Genomic DNA, 19,598 nt, shown 5'->3' on the forward strand with positions numbered 1-19,598 from the left:
AGTTCAATTCACTTTACATACTATCAAGAAATGACTGAAGCCATTGGATAGACGAAACGATGTGTGTCCTGACAGTATTTTAACAGTAATACTGAAGACTTTTCAATGATTTGACCCCTAGCCAAACAGTGCCACTTGTTCTACTGGTACAGCTACAACACTGGCGTTTACCTGGCAATGTAGCAAATGCTCAGTTATGTCCAGTTCACGAAAACCATGACAAATCCAAAACAGCCATTTATCATCCCATCAGCCTACTCTGAATCAGCAACAAGTTGATGGAAAGTATCTTCAACATTGCTATCAAGTGCCACCTATACAGCAATAACTTGCTTGCTGACATTCAGTTTAAGTTTTGACAGGGCCACTCAACTCTGGACTTCATTATAGTCTTGGTGAAAACAAGGGCAAAAGAACTGAATTGAAGAGATGAGGTAAGAGTGACTATCCTTGCTGTCAAAGCAGTATTCGACTGAATGAGGCATCAAATAGCCTAGCAGAACTGAAATTAGTGCAAATCGGGAGATATTTCTCCACTTGGGAATCCTACCTAGCAGAAATTGGAGCCCAATCATCTCAGTTCCACTACATAGCTGCAGGGGTTCCTCAGGATAACGTCATGGGCCAAACCATCTTCAGTGGCTCCATCAATGAAGTCAGAAGTGGGGATGCTTGCACAGTACTCAATATTATTTGCTACTTATCAGGCACTGAAGCAGCTCATCAGGTCAGGCAGCATCCAAGGAGCAGGAGAATCAACATTTCAGGCATAAGCCCTTCATCAGGATTCTTGATCTGAAGCGCTTTTCCAGCACCACACTCTCAACTCTGATCTCCAGCATCTGAAGTCCTCACTTTCTACTGAAGCAGCACATGTCCACATGCAACATCATTCAAAACATTCACCCTTGGGCTGTTTTGTAGAAAGCAACATTTGTTACACACAGTGGCAGCAATGACTTCGAGAGAATCTAACCAACCCTAGTTGACATTCAATGGCATTACTATTTTTGAATTCCCCATCTTCAGCATTCTGCAGGCTACCAGTGACCAAAATATTTATTGAATCGGTCTCGTTAATGTTGTGCCTATGAATGGTTCAGAGACTGGAAATTCTGTGGCACGTAATTCACCTCTTGACTCTCTAACAAATTGCACTATTGCAACTTTGCAAGGCTGTTTTGACAAACCTGCAACTTCTACTACTTAGAATGAGTAGTACATCAAATGCTCTTGGCCTGAGGAAAGCCTTACAGCAACTTCATTGAGAATTGAAATAATTGAGTATAGTTGTGTTACTATTTCTATTATAACTTTAAAATAAAACTTTAACTTTCATTGGTCCAAGGGATAGGCTAGAATTTCTCTTCTAAAACCATGTGATAGAACTTCTAACAGTGGTCAAGTGACAGTTTACACAAAACAGCGCCTTAACCTACTTCAAACCATTCTACAAAACTATCTTTAATTCTTACTCTTTTTTACCCTTCTGTTATTTGAATTCTTTATTTTGCAATAATTGTCCATGTGCTTCCTGGTCAAAGGCTTTCCCAATTTCATGTGCACTCAATGAATTACCTATCTATGATGTAATTTATCTCTTTTAAATAATTAGTTTGGTCAACCACAACCAGCCCTTAGAAATCTAATTTCTCTTTTCTGAAAACAAAGTGACCCCATTCCTAAAGATCACAAAAAAATTATCATCAAGAATGTTACTTAAATAGTCTATTACCCAAACTAGCACTCACTCATCTATCTTTTTGATGGACATTCATTTACATAGACCCCTGAAATAGAATTTCTTGAGACCCCATAATGTTCACCTTAGGATGCTTTGATGTGTTCGATTGGAGTCTGGTGCATTGTCCTGCTTCATCCTGACACCACTTAAATTTTCCTCTTATTCATTATGATATGCCTTCCCTCACTTTCAATTGTTTCAGGATTCACTTCTATGGGAATATTTTCCTTTTTTGGTGGGCTGCCTTCTTGAATTGTTACAGACCAGCTTCGTCTCTGTTTCCAGCATCTCAGCCACTTGAGGCTCCCATTTTTCAACAATTACGTGCAGATGTAAGAACAACTGTGGGCTTCCTGGCCCTTTGAGCTTATTCTGCCATTCGATAAGATCATGGCTGCTCTGATTTTAACCTCAAATCCATTTCTTGCATCTCCCCAATAATCTTTCCTTCTTGGTGATCAAGAATCTATCTATCTTTGCCTTAAAAGTATTTAAAAATTCAGCATCCACTGTCTTTAGAGGAAGAGAAATCCAAAGAGACACAACCTTATGAGATACTCTTTCATCATCTCTGTTTAAATGGATGACTCTTATTTTTAAACTATGACCTCAACATTTAGATTCTCCCACAAGAGAAAATATCTTTCTACATCCACTCAATCAAGATCCTCTCCACGCCCCTGCCCTCCCCTGGGATCTTTTTTGTTTTCATTACATCACTTCTGACTTTCTAAACTCCACAGGATACAAACCTAGCCTGTCTAACCTTTCCTTGTAACACAATCTGCTCATTCCAGGTATTAGTCTAGTAAACCTGCTCTGAATTATTTCTAACAGACTAACATACTTCCCTAAGTATAGTGACCAGTACAGTACTACAGATGTGGTCTCACTGATGCCTTATATATATGAAGCATATTATAGAACAAAGAACAATTTAGCACAGGAACATGCCCATTTGGCTCACCAAGTCTGCACCAACCTAATTTAATCCTATCTGTGACATCCTAGCCTTTGCATTCAAAGAATTCCAATAAAGTAGTTAACCATGATTTCCATTTGGCAAAACCATGTTAGCTCCGGCTTATTATCTTCAACTAATCCAACTGCCCTATTGTAACATCTTCCATAATAATTTCTAAAATATTCCCAATAACAGATACTAAGTGAATTGGCCGGTACCTTCCTGCTTAATGCCTTCCTTCCTTTTTGAATAAAGGTGTTATGTGAGCCATTTTGTTTTTAATCTAAAGGGACATTCCTTGAATGTAATGAGTTTTGGAAAATTGAAACCAATGCTTCAACTATTTCACTGGCTACTTCTTTTAAGACACTAGAGGACCTAGGGACTTTACATTACAGTTCCAACAATTAATCAATTACTACTTTCCTGATAATTGTAGGAAACTTGAGTTCCTCTCTCTTTCAATTTCTAATTTATAGGTATTTCAAGGAGATTACTTGTATCCTCTCACATAAAGACTGCCAAAAAATATCTGTGCACTTCATCTGCTATATCTTTATCCTCCATTACTAATTCCCCAGACTCACTTTCTGTAGGACCAGCAGTTATTTTGTTATTTTCTATCTGTTATTTATGTTTTGGTTACCTTTTTCTCATACACACATTTTTTCAATCCTTAATAATCTTTCAGTAGTTCTTTAGTGTTTTGTTTTATATACTCTGTCCAAATTTCTTACCTGCTACATACCTTTCCAGAATTAAATGAATGTAGCCTCTTGAGTCTGTTACAACATTCAGTAACATGCTGCTACCGCTGTTAATCATTGACTCCCTTGTTGTTCAAGAAACTATCTTCCTCCACTCTCAAAGTATTCTTTAAATTTTCCTCTGCCATTGTATGGGGAGGTGAATTCCAAAGGCTCAGGACTCTCAGAAATGTGCAATGATATGTTTTGAACATGGCTTTGCCAAATATGAGTTCCATGTGTTGGATTATAAAGTCAAAATAATAACACTAACTTCAAGATTTCAGTATACCAGTCTATTGAATTTTGTGTTTTCCTGCGCAAACTAAAGTGATTTTACCATTCACAGATAGAATTTCTGTTACTGCTACATACGCAACTGAACTTAAGCAAACTGAGTTCTCATTCAAGAATACAATTTGTACACAGGCAAGGAGTCTTCATGCTTCGATGCATATGGCTGATGTAGCAGAATAATCCCTTTCATAAAGCGATACAACTCCTGAATACTCAAGTGCTGATCCAAGCTGTACTCTTATGGAGAGGCCAAGAGCTTTTTCAGAGAGACCAATGTGTATTAGTTTAAACTGGCTAAAAGACTGCTAAAAGGTAATGTTACTAAGAGTTTATCTTCTATAGTATCTGTCTGTCAACCATGCATGGTCCTTGGAACTATGTGATGGGGGAAGAGATAAAACTAATAAAGTCTACCAATTTAGCTTGAGATCTAGTACATAAATATGGCAAAGTGAAACAGGAAAAAATGGGCTAAATTAGCAATACAAAAACAAAAATCTTTATTCAAGAGTGATGGTCAAAACAGATGCAGATGCTTTGTTTTCGAGAAAATTCTAACATGAATATTCATTGAAAATAATAAAGCACAAGTAAAAATTGAATGAGTGAATGTGGCAAATAAAGATAATGATGTCTGTCATGATAATGCTGAGTAAATGTCAAAGACATTCAGTCACATTAGCAGAAGTGAGAGAGGAAATATATGTATCATAAAATCATATTTGGGGATATATAGAGTCTATACAAATGTGAATGTTGGGCTGCTGAAAACTCAAAATATGAGACATATCAAAACAGTATTTTGCTTCCTTTTCTCTGTATAATTATTGCAACAGCAACTTGCATTCACACAGGTAAATATAGGATATTCAGTACAAAAACAGGCCATTTGTCCCTACAGACTATGCAGATGTTTATGCTCCACTTGACCTTCCTCACATCTTTGCACATCTAAATTTACCATCCTACCTATACTTCATTCTCCTTTAAGTGCTTATCTAGCTTCCCTTTTATACTGTTTGTTCTGACAACTGCCTGTGGCAATGAGTTCCACATTCCCACTACATTTTGTTAAATCTTTCCTCTAAATTTCTGAATGGATTTCTTGATAATTAATTGTCTCTAGTTTTCCTGCAAAAGAAGAAACATTCTTGCTGCATCCACTCTATCAAACATTTGATACTTTAAAGTATCGCTTTCTGTTTCGTCAACCCTATGCCTACCATTTAAGGTAGAGGGGATCCAGTCTCTATTGTTTTCTGACAGTTACCGCCACGCATCCTTGTAATTTTTCTCTGCACCAGCTCTAGTGCATTAACATCCTCATAGTAATATAGTGGCCAGGAATTACAGATCACTCTAAACATCGTCTAACCAAGGTTTGGCGTAACTTCCATACTTTTCCATTCAATTCCTCTAAAAACAAAGCCTACTGTTTGGTTTGCTTTTTCTTAGGTCTTGATAACCCATGATGCAACTTTTCCAGAAAATATAGTCAATTTGAATATGCGATCACCAGTGGCATTGTTTTAATTCAGAAAATTTTATTTTAAAATTTAAATAAGAAAGTATAGGTTTTGAAACAATTTATGATCACCCTTCTTATCTCATGGACATTACATTACTTTGTTTTATGTTCTTTGATAATTTATTTTCATTGTTCCTCATTGTGCAGTGTTGAAAACTGTGATTTATACCCTAGGACAGGCAGATTCCTCTGCATCTCAGAGCTCTGCAATCTCTCACTGTTTAGACAGTATGCTTACTTTGTAATTTTGCTGTTAAAATGGACAGTTTTAAATTTACTCACATTATACTCCATTTACCATCTATGAGGCCCCTCAGTTCTGAGCAGTATGACAGTGTGTGGTATATCAGCCCAAAGCTTTTAAATTTATCCTTTTATTATTTTTGGAACTGCTAACATTCTTTATTGAAACATTGGGTGATATATCACAAGCCTGCTTGCATCACAACTGCTTCGTTGCCAATATTCCTGTTTTCCTTGAGTGTGTTGTTGTTTCCCATAACTATGCCCATATTATCCCTAATTGCATGTTTGAATCCTATCTTGCTACAGTACTGAAATTGCCCTTTAAAGTCACAGGTGACATGCTTTGTGATGTGATTGTGTTGAACTATTCTTAACTTCCTTAACGGCCTACAGCTTTCAATACACTAGACCACACCATCTTCTACCAATGCCTCTTCATTGTTGTCCAGGTTGATGGAGTTTCCCGAGTTTAATTCCATTCCCATCTTTGTAATCAAAGCTACAGAATAACTTTCAATGGGTATTCTTTTCTCTCCCATGCTCTTTCTCATAATCTGGAGTTGACAAATGATTTAACTTTGGTCTCCTTTAACTTCTCATCTGTCATGCTGTCTAGCCATTAAGCTCTGAAATTCATTGTTTAAACATCTCAGTCTCCCACTTCCTTTGTAAGAAGCTCCTAAAAACCTAACTTCTTTGATCAAGCTTTCAGTAATTCCCCTGAGAGTTTATGGACCCGCAGCTTTTTCGGTTATTCAGAGCCTAACTTTCCTTGAGGCACCAGATACTAAAACCTTTCAAGAGTTGACGGATTTAGTTAACGAATATTACAACCCTACGCCTCCTCTAATTCTGAGACACTATTGGCTTTACTTGGCAATTTAAGAATTAGAGGAATTCCATATCGGGATTTTTGACTAGGTTAAGATGACTGGCAGAGGCATGTGACTTTGTTTTAACTCTTAATGAGATGCTGAGAGACTGATTATGTGGGATTAATGAACGTAACCATGAAAAAGCACCTGGTACCTGAAGCCCAACTGGACTTCAAATCGACTGTACAAATGGTATTACCATTGAAAAATGCAGTAAGTAGAGCATATGAGTTGTAGGGTGTTCCAAGGAAGTGGACATCCTCACCCCGCCTACTGACCTTGTGAACACCACTTCGGTGAAGGAAATTGCATTGCTTCCATCAGGACATAACCTGAACAGAGGGATTCTAGGTCAGCCCACAGCAAAACTCCAAAACAAAACCAAGCCTCAGCCAAACAGTTAAAAGTTTCTTCAGGATCTGGGCCAGCAAGCCACTGTAGTTGCTTTCAGTATGCGGATTCAAAACAGAAAATCAGTCCCACTAGGCCTGAATTGAGGAAGAGAACTGAATAAGGTATCCAGAAGAGTGCGTACCCTGAAAGTCTATCTGGAACAATTAAATTCCTTAGCAACATCCAAATCAGAACCAGTCAAAACTAAGGTCTGGTTAAATGGTCACCCAGTTGGAAAGGCAGCCGATACCACTGCAGCTGTTTCAGTGATCGGAGAACCAGTCTTTAACAAAATTTGCTGTGGAATTTAATCCTTACGTTTTTGCAAGACTTTGGCTAGACTGAGAAACTACACCGGGAAACCTTTACAGATGAAGGATACAACTTTGGTTCCCGTTACTTATGAGAAGCAACTGGTTAAGTTACCACTGCTCGCAATAAAAACTCAGGTCCAAATTTGATGGTGCGGAATTGAAAAAGATTCACTTAGACTGACATTTTTCAAATAGAAAACGATTTTCAGGAAGGCCTAGGGATTATCAAAGGAGCCAAAGCTGCCTTGCATGTTGATCAGGAAACAATTCCACCATTCTTCAACATCTGCCCAACACCATTTGTCTAATAGGCAAAACTAGAGACAGAACCCAGAAGATTGCAAAGTGAAGGAATCATCAAACCAGTCCAATTTTCAGACTGGACAGCATCTGTCATACTGATTGTGAAGACAAGATGGTTTGTCTTTCTGGGAATTTTAAATAAATGGTTAACCAATTTTTGTAGCTGGATAAAACTTAATCCCTTGCTTAGATGATTTATATGCAAAGCTTCTGGGGTGATGGTGATGGGGGGGATTGGGGTGGTGGTGTCCTTCATACATCTGGGCATGAGCCATGCATACTTGCAATTGTGATTAGATGAGGATTTCCACAACTATGTTACAATTAACACTCATAAGGATTTCTACAAATGTATGAAACTCCCATTTGGAATATCATCAGCTTGTGCAAGTTTTCAGTAGACGATGGAGAACATTTCACAAGAGCTAGCCCCAGGTTGCCGTTCATCTAAATGGCATGCTGATAACAGGGAAGATCAATAAGGATCACTTAGAGAACATAGATATAGTCTTTAGATGTTTCTCCTAGACTGACATATGCCTTAGAAAATAAAAATGTGATCTGCATGGGCTAGAGTTGATAATACCAGGCTTCACCCGGTAGATAAAGTGAGGCCGATCAAGGTGCCCTGGCTCCCATATTTGTACTAGAGCTGAGGTATTTCCTTGGGTTGATGAATTATTACAGTAAGTTCATACCTGACGTCCATCCTGGCACTATTACTTCAACTCTTAAAAAAGGGTCAGCCTTGGAAACGGTCACGCTGCATAGTTTTCAGGGAAGTGAAGAAACAACTACCATCCTCGAAGATGTTGACACATTGTGATCCCAAGCGAGATCCTGTATTGACATGTGATACAACTCTGGGGTAATATGAGCTGAAAGGTGGCCCAACGGTGCGGAATGCCCAATAGTGATTGAATCCAAGACTTTGGCTAATGACGAGAATAAATAGATAGAGAAGGAAGGCTTGGCAGTCATATTGGTAATTAGGAAATTCCACCAATATCTTTACGAACATAAATTTGAAACAACTATGGACTACAGACCCCTGCTAGGTCTACTTAAAATGGATAAGACAGTGCCACCCATAGCTTCAGGCTGAATTCAGTGGTGGGCTCTAATACTAAGTGCATATAGTTACAAGTTGGAACACCATCCAGGAGGCCAAGTAACGAATATGGATGCATTGAGCTGACCCCAGCTGGCATCATGACTGGAAGAATCCATAATGGTTTTAAATTTTCTATACGCACTTCCAGTCATAACTGACAATATCAGACTCTGGATGCAGGAAGATCCAGTCCTGACAAAACTGAAACACCTGGTAGTGATGGGTGAAACCCAAAGGGCAGTCACAACCAGAATTGAAAACCTTTTGGACCCAAAGAGACCAGATTACAGTAGAGGATGGCAGGCTCCAACAGGGTCATTCAGGAGTTTCCACAATGAAGATGTTGGCAAAAGGAATTATGCCAACGAGGACAAAAATTACAGCCAGCAAGCATCCTCACATTCGTAGGAATGGCCAGGTAAACCCTGGATTCAGTTTTACAGTGATGATGTAGGTTCTTTCATAGGCTCAATGTTCTTGTCATGTGGGTGCCCACTCAAAGTTGGACATGCATAGAATTTGTTCATCAAACACAGGGATGACAATAAAAAAACCTGCATGCATCTTTTGCCATGCACAGATTACCAGAAGCAGATAATGGGCTGTAAGTTACCAGCAAGGGATTTATGTATTTTCTGAAGTCAAATGGCATTCGATTTACAAGGACAGCTCTATACCATTCATCATCCGATGGTCTGGCAGAAAGTGCAGTCCAAACTTTGAAGGTAGGCTTAAAGAAATAACCTACAGCTTCACTAGATACAAAACAGTCCCGGTTTCTAGTTGACTTTAGGACTACCCCTCATGAAACTGCAGGGATAGCTCCATACTAATGGGGAGAAGACTCTGCACTAGGTTAAACCACATCTTCCTGGAGGTGGTGGGGGGGGGGGGGGATGTGGGAATGGAGGGAGGGAGAATAGAACATAGAACAATACAGTGCAGTACAGACCCTTTGGCCCTCGATGTTGCGCAGTCCCAAGCCCACCCAACCTACACTAGCCCACTATCCTCCATATGCCTATCCAATGCCCGTCTAAATGCCCATAAAAAGGGAGAGTCCACCACTGCTACTGGCAGGGCATTCCATGAACTCACAACTCGCTGAGTAAAGAAAATGTCTTCAAGAATGCCAAACTGGACACAAGATTCTGCCATTCCCTTCAGGGGGTAAACCACGATGTCAGAATCCCAGAAATGGCCCTGCACAGGTAAGAGACTTGGTAAACGCATGTTCAGGGTAAAGTTTGGGTAGGTGCAACAGTCCTGAAAGCTGTAAGCTCACAAACAGGGCTGGAACAAAACATGTTCAGCTCCTCAGAACAGTCAGAGCGTTCTCCCTCTCCATTCAGCATTGGAGACCATGGAATTGGAGATGAACATGCCAGATGTCACCACCTTGACGTATTAGCTGCCTGAAGAAGAGAACAAATTTCTTCTGAGATGCTCTGGGTGTAAGAGGCCAGAGACCGTGTGTTACACGCTGCTCATATCAAAGGCAGAGTTGGAGGAATCTTGGTGTTAAAACGTTCCAGAAGGACCTACAAGAAAAAGAATGGGCCTACATCCTCTGTCTCAGGGGCTGGTGGTAATGGGGATATAGCAAGTATAATGAGTCAGAAGTGTGGCACTAAAAAAGCACAACAGGTCAGGCAGCATCTGAGGAACAGGAGAGTCAACGTTTTGAGCATAAACCCTTCATCAGGACAGCATTCCTGATGAAGGGCTTATGCTCAAAATGTTGACTCTCCTGCTCCTCAAATGCTGCCTGACCTGCTGTGCTTTTCCAGTGCTACACTTTTGACTCTGATCTCCAGCATCTGGTTTCCTCACTTTTTCCTGATTGTAATGAGATCAGTCAGGTGGACATACTTGATTATGAGTTCCCTGACTGGATCAAATAAGGGAGCCCTGACTGAGAGATAAGGAAAGGAGTGTCAGATATCCTGACACTCTGAGAGCTGGCTCTGAAGGAGCTGGATCAGCATCAAGGACTTTCCATAGGAAAATAAAGGGTGACTTGGTAACGGGGTATCACCCTTTGTGAGTTATTTCACATGGCTTGCAATCAAAGGAAGCAACAAATATATCTTATTGATAATGTTCTTTATAAAAGCACATTGAGGCTTTTTTTTACATTAAGTATGCCACGTAAAACAACATTGCCCTCTTTGAGGTTTCAACTCATGCTGACACCAAAAACTGTTGCATAATGAAGTGTCAGAAGAAATTCTTGGATAACTAGCATTCACAAGCCTTAGAAATAGATTTGAATGCTACGTATACTGAAATACAGGAATACATGGGTACAGTGAAATTATAGGTGTACAAGGTTGCCATTCTCTGACACCATCTTGATTACAAAACCAACAACTGAATCCAGAAACTATAACGAATTGCCGTGATCAGATACCACCTGACTATTACATCTGCCTCTTTCCTACTCTGGAATACTTGAAATCTCCAAACTTCTATTTCTCCTTCTTACATGTTTGTTTTGTGGTTACCTGTAACTCTGCTATTTCTACTAGTAATTTCTTGCGCAGAGCCTTCTCAAATTTTCATCTATTCATTTTGGCTGTGATTATGCATTGCACTATGGCTCTTCACATAGGCTTCTTTGCTATACATATGTTTCATAGATGGTCCAGATATGTTATTTAAAGGAAATTTAAGGGCTCTCCATGCTGAAAGCTAATAGCAGGCTTTCAAGTTTGAAAGTACCAGCAAATGCCTTGGCCACAGAAGTGAGACAGGAGGTGCCCAAATTTGAATATGGACAGAAAGCCTATAAACTCAGCTAAAAGGCTGCTCACTACCTCCCGTATATATCCTTTACCACCCTCTCTGATGCAAGAGGTCACATCCAGCCAACTGTCCCTCATGGCCTGTAAGAACCTGGACATTGACTGTAAAGCTCCAGTTCACCTCCTTGCTCCTATCATTCGATCCTAGGAAGATGGCCTGCAGGGAAGAAAGTGAGAACTGGCGTACAAGGTGTACACTCAACCATCTCTGTGCCTGACTACAGCTGAACTTAAAAACCCTATACTAAGTCCCAGTTCAATTTCTGAACAGCCAACTTCAGGCAAGGTAAAGATTGAAGTACCTGATATGGCCTCAGCTTTCCATGTTAAAATAAAATCAGATTTCATATGTTAAGACTGATATCCAATGAGTGCTGCTAAAAATTACACAGAAGTTTACTGGGTTACCACTGTATTCAGCTTAATTGTGACCTCCCAGATTGATAAATATGCTAACTAACCAGAAAAATTGCCAATGTCAAAAAACATTCAAGATTTTTTCAACTACAGTCTGACATATCATCCGGCTTTCTGATCTGGAGAGAAGACAGTGGGCAGAAGAAGAATTGAGGTCTAGATTTTGAGGTAAATACAATTGGAATGCGACCTGTTAGCAATTGCTATTAAAGAATAAATCAAACAGTAACTTCCGATAACCACATCTAAGTAGTTAACTGCAGAATTAGATTTGGTGTGCAAGTTATACTACTTCTCCAGAAGGTTTATTATATTAGTATCTCATTGAGATTTAGTATTGAAATAGATGGAAGGATGCAAAGGTACTGTATTTACAATGACAATTGTATTAATATATTTTTAATGAGAGAAATTCCTCACAGACACATTATAAGACAAAATATGATACTAAGCCAAACTGGACAATATTAGGTAACAGGACCACAAATGTGGTCAAGAGATATTCTTTAAGGAGTGTCTTGAAGGAGGACAGAGAAGTAGAAAGGCAGAGAAATTTAGATATTTTGCAATCAACCTTTTCAATGATTAGGGAGATAACTTCAGAGCCAATGACTTTGCCAAATTCAGGTACAAGCACTAACACAAGAGTGTTTAAAATCAGGGATATTCAAAAGGCCAGAATGGAAGGGCTTCAGATACCTTTGTGGGTTGTGAGCTAGGAGAAGATTCCAGAGTCAGGAGGAATGAGGCTGTGGAGGTATTTGAAAATATGGATGAGAATTTTAGGATCAAGATGTTTATTAACTGGGAACCATAGTTTGGTTGAAAAGTCATCTCAGGGTCAAATATGAAACCAGGTTGTGAACAAGCTAGTTTAGTATCTTACAGTGGTCTGAGTGATGTAAACTATTGTGAGGTTTCTAACAGAATTGGACAAGTGAGACCTGCCTCAATGCTGGGAGCACCTCATTCCACCATTTATGCTTTTGTTAAGTGGTGTGGCAAGTTTCTCACCAGACAATAGAAAGTTGCCAATGAAAATGCATTAGTGCTTGTTAAGCTCTTGTTAATGACCCAACTCACCTCAGTAACAGTCTGCTCCCTACTTCTTCATTGGTGGGCCCAGTGCAAGACTTGTTGTGGTGGCAGCACTGGCATTGACAGCAGCCTTATATCAGCATTGCATCTAAGGGCTACACTCTTGAATTGGTTCAGGAAAGTTGTGGACTCTGATACTTCAATTGATTTCAAGATGGCAGCATCGTCAGCAAGGTGGGCCCAGTGGCAAGTGATTGTGCCGGAGTGTGGCGATTTCAACGTTAGTGGGTCCAGAGCAAGCAGTGTCAATGAACCCAACTGAAAATTCATGGCAGGGAGGGTGATCTGGATATTTTCTTTTCCTTTTTTATGGTTTCTTTAATTTCAGTTGTGATTTCTAATTATAACTGATTCTGGTCTCTTTACTATTGGAAGGATGTTGTGAAATTTGGAAGGGTTCAGAAAAGATTTACAAGGATGTTGCCAGGGTTGGAGGATTTGAGCTATACGGAATGAACAGGCTGGGGCTGCTTTCCTTGGAGTGTCAGAGGCTGAGGGATGAACTTATAGAAGTTCATAAAATCATAAGGGGCATGGATAGGGTAAATAGACAATGTTTGTCCTTGAGGTGGAGAGTCCAGAACTAGACGGCATAAGTTTAGGGTGAGGGGGAAAAATTCAAAAGGACCTAAAGGGCAGCTTTTTCTCGCAGAGGCTGGAGTGTGTATGGAATGAGCTGCCAGAGGAAGTGGTGGAGATTGGTACAATTACAACATTTAAAAGGCATCTGGATGGGTTAATGAATAGGTAGGGTTTAGAGGGATATGGTCCAAGTGCTGGCAATTGGGTCTAGATTAATTAGAATATCTGGTCGGCGTGGATTAGTTGGACCGAAGGGTCTGTTTCCGTGCTGTACATCTCTATGACTCTCTTCTAAGATGGCATGGAGAGTGGCGACTCTATACCATCTTTCACCATACTCCTATAATCTTGTACATGTATCCAGTACATGCGACAATAAAATCTAAACTAGTCCAATCTAGACTGGTCTAACTATCCTAACTTAAATCTAATCTAATCTAACAAAGTTGATGTTGAGATGCAGATCACTGTATGCTCCTGGTGAATTCAGCTCACCACTTGATTCAAAGGACCTCCATATTGGACACCAAGTACATTCCATGACCAGACCAAACCAAACCTATGGACATTGGCATCATATAAGTGCCAGCCTCTAAGAACCTTGATGACACATCTCAGTCACTTACAGGACACCTTTGCACTTCAATGCTGCTCCTCAGGCTGTACTGCCGACTAATCTTTGTAAGCTGTGCAAAGACATTTTGCATTTATGGCACACACACTACTTACATATTGGACCAGGCTGCATCCAGCATTATGCATGATGGTTGTGATGAGTACCTTGCCTCTAAGAGAGTTCAGCTTCAAAGACTCCATGCAATGTGTGCATACAATATTGTGATTTAGTTTACTGTGAGACTGCAAGAATGACTCACAGAAATCAGTTGGTTTGTTGTAATGGTTGCTTCTAACATATAATACTTTTAAAATTCACTTTCAAATAAACTAATCCAAGGGTTTAATCAATCCAAAGCACGTAACTGATTATTAATCAGACTATCATCATTTATATGACAATGACATGATAAAGAGAAAAATCTGCAAAAAAAATCTACAATTTTGGGTATTTTTGAAGTGTGGCACAATGACAACTGGTAAGTAGACTCTTAATTTGCAAGAACAATGGCAAAAACTGTTATTTTGACAGTACCTCAGGAAATGCACATTTGGAGTATTAGCTTTCATAAGGTATTTAATCATTTGCACAATAGGTAGGCTATATGGTCCCTTACCTTTTCCTGTCATTTATGAATGATCTTCAATATTAACTCTGTTTTCCTATTAGAGGCAAATTTCCCTGATTTGCTTCAAAAGCTCTACTGATCTCTGTCTTGAATATATTTAATAAGAACTAAATTCCATAGATCCTATACAACCACATGATTTCACAGTGAAAATAAATACTTTTGAAGTTTGATTACTTGAAAATGGCAACCAGGTTGTAAATAGCAATAAGATTAAAAACTAAATACTTTGTTTTTGAACTATTGCTGGAGAGGCAGAAAGAAAAAGTCAAGACTTTGAGAGAAGTTACGAGTTCTTCTTTGTGATGTGGAATCTGTCACACATAATCAAAATAGCAGATAAAACGTTGGCTAAATGTTTCTGAAATAACACCATGGAGGCCAGTAATCCATCACCGAGTCACCCTTTATTTACACATGCAAAGTCCTTGACACTAAGCCACCTTCCTCAGAGATACATCCCAGAGTGGATAGGATGTCTGACACTCCTGCAGTATGTCAGCCAGGGCTCCCTGGTTGGATCAGATTAACAACCCCAATCAGGGACTCATATTCTATGATATCCACATGGCCGACCTCATTACAATCACTACATTTCTTCTTCTCAGAGTCCCAGGATATAGGCTGGCTCTTTTTTTTTGTAGCTTTTCCTGAGCTGTCTTAGTATTAGGTCAGGTTCCTCCAACTCTGTCTCTGATACATGCAGAATGTAATGCACAGTAGCTCACCTATTGTGCCTAGAATGTCATTCTTATCTTCAGGGCGGCAAAAGCGCTGAGGCGGCAACATCTGCCATGTCCATCTCAAATTCCAAGGCTTCCTCAACAGTTGATGGAAACTGAGAACCCACAGGTTCCGCAATAGTTAGAAAAGAGAAGCCTGGCACATTTTGCTCTCAAACTTGGCACCATTTGCAAGTTTACAGCTTTCATACAGTTCAGAACCTTGTTCAGTTCCATCACATCCAAAGTTGAAAGGTCACCGGACCTGGTCTTGCATTGACCATGCCTCTTTTCCATGCAGGGCCATTCCCATGGTTCCTACACCAAATTTTGTCTCTGAAGTAAACTGTCTCTCCCACTTAGCAGATTTTTGTGTTCTATCTGTGGTAGCATCTATTTATTTGTAATCAATAATAATTCTTGTTTAGAAACCTGATCCATGTTTTCTGGTCACCTAGATCTAAAAGGTCAGGTAAATAGGGGAATATTTTCTTACTTGAATAAAATTGCTAATTTGATTGGGATAACTCCTAGAAGAGCAGCCTTGATTTCCAACATCCTTACCTCAATGACACATGACACATAAGAAAAAATTAAGCATTATAGTGGATTAGGCTTTCAGCTAGAAGAATCTGGAAACTGATTTTTTCAGCTTAGGGGTGTAGTGATTGTAACAAGGTCAGCCAGGTGGACCTCACAGAATGATTTCCCTGGTCAGGGCTATTTACCTGGTCAAATCATAGAGGCCTAGCTTACAGACAAGAACAGGACTGTCAGACATCCGATTCACTCAGAGAGCTGGCTCTGAGGGAGCTGGATCAGTATCGCGGGCTCTCCATGTGTAAATAAAAGGTGACTTGGTGACATGTTACCAGCCCCTATGGAAACATTTCAATAGCGATGAGAGAAAAGCATGGTACTGAGGAAATTTGCTCACGACAGTCATCTTTGAGTTAGGGTAAGCATTTCTAGCATCATGCCATTATTTGGGAAACTGGATGCTTTCAATTCTGCCATCAAAGACGGGGCCCAGTATGTGGGAAGCATACAATATTTTTTTCCAAACAAATAACATCGAGCCGTATGAAAAGTAATGAGTAATTCTCCTGACAGCTTGTGGACCCACAGCTTTTTCAGTTAGTAGAAGCCTAATTTTCCCCAAGACACCAGACACTAAAACCTTTCAAGTGGAGTCGCAGATAGATAGGATAGTGAAGGAGGTGTTTGGTATGCTTTCCTTTATTGGTCAGAGTATTGAGTACAGGAGTTGGGAGGTCATGTTGCGACTGTACAGGACATTGGTTAGGCCACTGTTGGAATATTGCGTGCAGTTCTGGTCTCCTTCCTATCGAAAACTTGTTGTGAAACTTGAAAGGGTTCAGAAAAGATTTACAAGGATGTTGCCAGGGTTGGAGGATCTGAGCTACAGGGAGAGGCTGAACAGGCTGGGGCTGTTTTCACTGGAGCGTCGGAGGCTGAGGGGTGACCTTATCGAGGTTTACAGAATTATGAAGGGCATGGATAGGATAAATAGGCAAAGTCTTTTCCCTGGGGTTGGGGAGTCCAGAACTAGAGGGCATAGGTTTAGGGTGAGAGGGGAAAAATATAAGAGGCCTAAGGGGCAACTTTTTCACGCAGAGGGTGGTACATGTATGGAATGAGCTGCCAGAGGATGTGGTAGAGGCTGGTACAATTGCAACATTTAAGAGACATTTGGGTGAGTATATGAATAGGAAGAGTTTGGAGGGATACGGGCCGAGCACTGGCAGGTGGGACTAGATTGGGTTGGGATATCTGATCGGCATGGACGTGTTGGACTGAAGGGTCTGTTTCCATGCTGTACATCTCTATGACTCTATGAGTTGAGGGATTTAGATAAAGAACATTACAATTCAAGCCTCCTTTAACCTGAGATGCTATCAGTTTTACTTGGCAATTCAAGACTTGTGGGTGGCATTGTGGCTCAGTAGTTAGCACTGCTGCCTCACAGCACCAAGGTCCCAGGTTCAATTTCAGCCTCAGACGACTATCTGTGTGAAGTTTGCACATTCTCCACGTGTCTGCGTGGGTTTCCTCCAGATACTCCAGTTTCCTCCCACAGTCCAAAGATGTGCAGGCTGGGTGAATTGACCATGCTATATTGCCCGTAGTGTTAGGTGCATTAGTCAAAGAGAAATGGGACTGGGTGGGTTACTCTTCGGAGGGTTGGTGTGTGCTTGGGCTGAAGGACCTGTTTCCACACTGTAGGGGATCTAATCTAATCTAAACCAAGGGAATTAGTATTGGGATTTTTGACTAGAACTAGATGACTACTAGAGAGATATGACTTTGACGAATGCAGAACATAAGTACGCCCAGGTAGAGAAGGTAGGTTTAGGGGTCACATTTGGAATCAGGAAGGTCTACCAATACCTTTATGGACATAAATTTGTAATAATAACATACCACAAATCCCTGCCAAGCCTACTTTAAGAGTACAAGGCAGTGCTGATCCTAGCTTCAGGCTAAATTCAGTGGTGGGCTGTTCTCAGGGTGTATAATTACAATTGGACACCAACCGGCCAAGGTACACTCGTGATCATCTCCCAAGATTGTTTGGACTCTGGAATAGTTCCTGCAGATTGGACAGTAGCTAATGTAATCCCATTATTTAAAAAGGGAGCCAGAGAGAAAACAGGGAATTATAGACATCAGTTGTGGGGGATGTGCCAGAGTCTATATCAAGAATTTTATAGAAAAACACTTAGAAAACTGCGGCAGAATCAGACAGAATAAGCATGGATTTACAGAAGTGAAATCATACTTTATAAATCAGGAATGTAACTAGTTGAGTTCATCAGGGAGCCTGTGGAAGTGGCTTACTTGGATTTTTCAGAAGGCTTTCAACAAAGCCCCACATAAGACAGTAATGTGTAAAATTAAATGCATGGGATTGGGGGTAGTGTATTGAGATGGATAGAAAATTGGTAGTAATAATAGGTCTTTAATGCAATGCAGTGACTAGTGGGATATCATAGGGATCAATACTGGGACCCCAGATATTCACATAGTATATTAATGATTTAGATGAGGGAACAAACAGTACTATCTCAAAATTTGCAGATAGCACAAGGCTGGGTGGAAAGGTGAGTTGTTAGGATGCAGAGATGTAGAAATATAATTTTGACTGGTTAAGTGGGTGAGCAAATGCATGGCAGATGCAGTATTACATGGATAAATGTGAGGTTATTCACTTTGGTAGCAAAAATAGGAAGGCAGATTATTATTTGAATGGCTGTAAATTGAGAGAGGGGAACGTTTAAAGAAACATGGGTGTCTTCATGTACTAATTCCTCATATACTTTGAGGTTTACAAAATCATGAAGGGTATAGACAGGATATATAGAGATAAGCTTTTTCCCAGGGTGAAGGATTCAATAACAAGAGGTCACACTTTCAAGGTGAGAAGTGAAAAGTTTAAAGGGGGTACATACAGCAAGTACTTTACACAGAGGGTGGTGGGTGTCTGGAATGCATTGCCAGCGGAGGTGGTAGAGGTAGGCACGGTAGATTTGTCTGGATAGATGCATGAATAGGTGGGGAGCAGAGGGATACAGATGCTTAGGAACTGGGCGACAGATTTAGACAGTATATTTGGATCGGCTCAGGCTTGGAGAGCAGAAGGGCCTGTTCCTGGGCTATAAATTTTCTTTGTTCTTCATTCCTGAAAGTAAGTGCGCAGGTGCAGCAGGCAGTAAAGAAAGCAAACCGTACATTGATATTCTGAGTGAGTATAGATTTGAGTATAGGAACAAGGATGTCTTTCCACAATTATACAAGGAATTGGTGAGGCCACCTTGCAACACTGTGTACAGTTTTAGTCTCATCATAGGACGTTCTTGCCATAGAGAAATGCAGCAAACATTTACCCAGATTGATTCCGAGGATGTCATGACTGACATATGAGAAGAGATTGAGTCAGTGAGGATTGTATTCATTTTAGAGGAATGAGGGGGGTATCTTATAGTAACCTACAAAACTCTAATAGGACGAGACATGCTCGATGCAGGATGGATGTTCCGGGTGGTGGAGGAGTCCAGAACAAGGGATCATAGTTTAGGGATAAAGGGCAAACCTTTCAGGACTGAGATGAAGAGAAATTTCTTCACCTACAAAGTGCTGAGCCTGTGGAATTCACTGCCACTGAAAGTAGTTGAGGTCAAAA

General features: G+C 40.2%; 1 protein-coding gene across 1 annotated transcript in view; it reads right to left on the reverse strand.

Moving 5' to 3' along the window:
* LOC132815217 (putative Polycomb group protein ASXL3) overlaps positions 1–19,598 on the reverse strand; it is a 305,275-nt gene that overhangs the window by 267,995 nt on the left and 17,682 nt on the right. The gene's annotated exons all lie outside the window — the stretch shown is intronic.

Source organism: Hemiscyllium ocellatum, chromosome 4 (genome assembly GCF_020745735.1).
Source record: "Hemiscyllium ocellatum isolate sHemOce1 chromosome 4, sHemOce1.pat.X.cur, whole genome shotgun sequence".
Classification (NCBI taxonomy): domain Eukaryota; kingdom Metazoa; phylum Chordata; class Chondrichthyes; order Orectolobiformes; family Hemiscylliidae; genus Hemiscyllium; species Hemiscyllium ocellatum.